This window comes from Arachis ipaensis, chromosome B10 (genome assembly GCF_000816755.2).
Source record: "Arachis ipaensis cultivar K30076 chromosome B10, Araip1.1, whole genome shotgun sequence".
NCBI classification, from domain to species: Eukaryota; Viridiplantae; Streptophyta; class Magnoliopsida; order Fabales; family Fabaceae; genus Arachis; species Arachis ipaensis.
This window is the reverse complement of record NC_029794.2, coordinates 72,993,526-72,996,529: the sequence shown is the minus strand read 5'-3', so window position 1 is coordinate 72,996,529 and position 3,004 is coordinate 72,993,526. Positions and strand designations below refer to the sequence as shown.

Sequence of the window (3,004 nt, the reverse complement as noted above, 5' to 3'; positions counted from 1 at the left end):
CCAAGTAGGTAGAAGCATTTCACATTTAGTTGCATTCATATAGATAGGATTGCATTTCATATATTCTACCATTCCTCTTCACCCCTTTATAGTTTCTCTTGAGCTTAGCATGAGGTGTAAGACCCAGAATCTTTGAAAAGTCTTTTTATGATCAAGTTTCAAATCATATCATTATTTATAGCCTTAATTTCAGAAATTATTTTATTAAAGATAATTAACGCAAGTTTTGATTTATTGAATTTGAGATAAGTTATGATTATTATCCAATTTTATAATTATTGAATTATTTTCTATATTTAAACCACAAAGTTGGTGGTTGTGAAATAATAAGGATTTTTATATGATTTTGGACTAAATAACTAATATTTTAGAATATTGATACTCCTGTTTTGAGAAAATAAAGGATTTAATTATATTATTTCTAATTATTTGATTTGGACAATTTATTGAAAATAATTTGTAAAAATGAGGAGCAAATAGTATTTTTCTATATACAATTAGTGTTGGATTTAATTTGGGTTTCAATTACTATATTACCCCTACTTTTATTTGAAATTACAAAATTACCCTTGAACCAAATTTTGCCATAATCCTAAAACTCAACACACATAACCCTAACCCTAAAAACTCTACCCGGTTCCCCTGACCCGGTACACCCCAGGATACCTAATGCAGCAGCAGCAGTTGCAAGCTGAATGAAAGAGAGAAAGAAACAAAGAGAGAAAGGGATCCGTGGAGTGAGAGGCAGGGGGCTGTGGCAGGAGAAGAGGAAGAGAGGAGGAGGACTTGCCGTCGTCGAGCTCGCGAAACAGGGAAAGGTGGACTCGCACTGCTGCCACCGTGCCTTGTTGTCGCGACCTAACCACGTTGCCGCCGACCCATGACGCTGCCTCCAGGACCGCGCAAAGGGCAGAGGGAGGAGAGAGAGTTCGCGTCGGAGGAGAGAGGGAGCGCGACCCACCAAGCAGAGCTGTGCCGCCGTGCATCCCTGCCGCCGTCACTGACCGGCTAGGCCGCTTTGCCATGGTCGCCGCCGTGGGTTTTGGTGCTGGTGTCGCCGAACCAGGCAGAGGAAGAGGGAGGCCGCGCGTCCCGTCGCGCACGTCACTACCCAAGAACCGCCGCTGATCCGAGTTGCACGAAGCTAACGCCGCCGTTCCTACCACCTACCTCCGCCTCTACTGACCTGCTGCTCCGCGGTGCTTGGCTGGTGCTTCTGATATTGTCGCCAGAGTTCTGAGGCCACCGGAACCACTGCCTGAGCTTCTGGCAACTTTTGCCGTCGCCAGAAAAATTGCCGGTAAGGGTTTTATTTGAGGTTTCTGCCTTTTTGGACTTTGAGAAGGTTTTGATGCTGCGCGGTTTTTATAGTTGATCCACCGGAGCTTCTGGCCGCCGCCGGAGCTGCTGCCGAGCCGGTTCAAAATCGCAGCTGCTTCGTGTTGAAATTCCGGTAAGAGATTATGTTTCGAAAGCCCTACGTTAGTGTCTCGTACGTGTATTAAAGCCTATACGTTATTAATATTCCTAGAGTTTAGTAACTGAGGTTGCTTGTTGTAAATTAGAGCTGATTATGCTACTGCAAAAATGTGTGGGGCTGTGCTTTGAAGCTGCCTTTGATTTCGAGTTGAGGCGAAAAGAACTTGATGAGGCGTTTGGGTTATGGAATTGCGTTTTGAGGTAGGGGCGCTTTCTGAAAACTATATTTTGTATATTGGAATTATTACATATGGGTACTGATGTGAGGATGTGTATTTAGTGATTGTATCAGTCCTATGTATTGTTTGGTTGTTTTGTATGATTATGGGTGTTTGTTTGACTCGACTGTTATGTGGCTTTGTGAAACGAAATGCTTTTGAAATCGATTCTTTTAAAGCTTTGAGATCGAGTTGGATCCGTTGGAAATTGATTTGAATTGAATGGATTTTCTTGAGAATGTGTAAAATAGAATACACTCTTGATTTCAGCCTGGCTGGCTTTAAATGATCTGGTTTTTGATAAACGATTGTTCCTGAACCGTTTCTTTGAAATTTTAGAAATGAGTTTATTCGGCAGATAAAGATTTGATTCTTGAAAAGGTTTCCTTGAAATATGGAATTGAGATGTGATGAGCGGATAATTTATACGCTTTTTGGCATTGTTTTTAATGAAAAATCACATTTCTAGACTTTACTATGAGTTTATGTATTTTTCTGTGATTTTAGGTATTTTCTGGCTGAAATTGAGGGAGCTGAGCAAAAATCTGATTCAGGCTGAAAAAGGACTGCTGATGCTGTTGGATTCTGACCTTCCTACACTCAAAGTGGATTTTCTGGAGCTACAGAACTCTAAATGGCACGCTCTCAATTGCGTTGCAAAGTAGACATCCAGGGCTTTCCAACAATATATAATAGTCCATACTTTGCTCAAGGATATATGACGTAAACTGGCGTTCAACGCCAGTTTCATGTTGCAGTCTGGCGTCCAGCGCTAGAAACAAGTTACAAGTTGGAGTTCAACGCCAAAAACAGGTTACAACCTGGCGTTGAACGCCCAAAACAGCCCAGGCATGTGAGAAGCTTAAGTCTCAGCCCCAGCACACACCAAGTGAGTCCCAGAAGTGGATTTCTGCACCATCTATCATAGTTTGTTCATTTTCTGTAAACCTAGGTTACTAGTTTAGTATTTAAACAACTTTTAGAGGTTTATTTCACACCTCATGACATTTTAGATCTAAACTTTGTACTCTTTGACGGCATGAGTCTCTAAACTCCAGTGTTGGGGGTGAGGAGCTCTGCTGTGTTTCGATGAATTAATGCAACTATTTCTGTTTTATATTCAAACACGCTTGTTTCTATCTAAGATGTTCATTCGTACTTCAATATGATGGATGTGATGATCCATGACAGTCATCACCATTCTCAACCTATGAACGCGTGCCTGATAACCACCTCTGTTCTACTTTCGATTGAATAAATATCTCTTGGATTCCTTAATCAGAATCTTCGTGGTACAAGCTAGAATC

The 3,004-nt window shown here is 41.3% G+C and overlaps 1 long non-coding RNA gene across 1 annotated transcript; it reads left to right on the top strand.

The window, feature by feature from the left end:
* LOC110267892 lies at positions 1,345–1,693 on the top strand. Its single transcript, XR_002355851.1, has 2 exons — positions 1,345–1,453; positions 1,566–1,693. It is a non-coding gene; the product is annotated as an uncharacterized LOC110267892 (long non-coding RNA).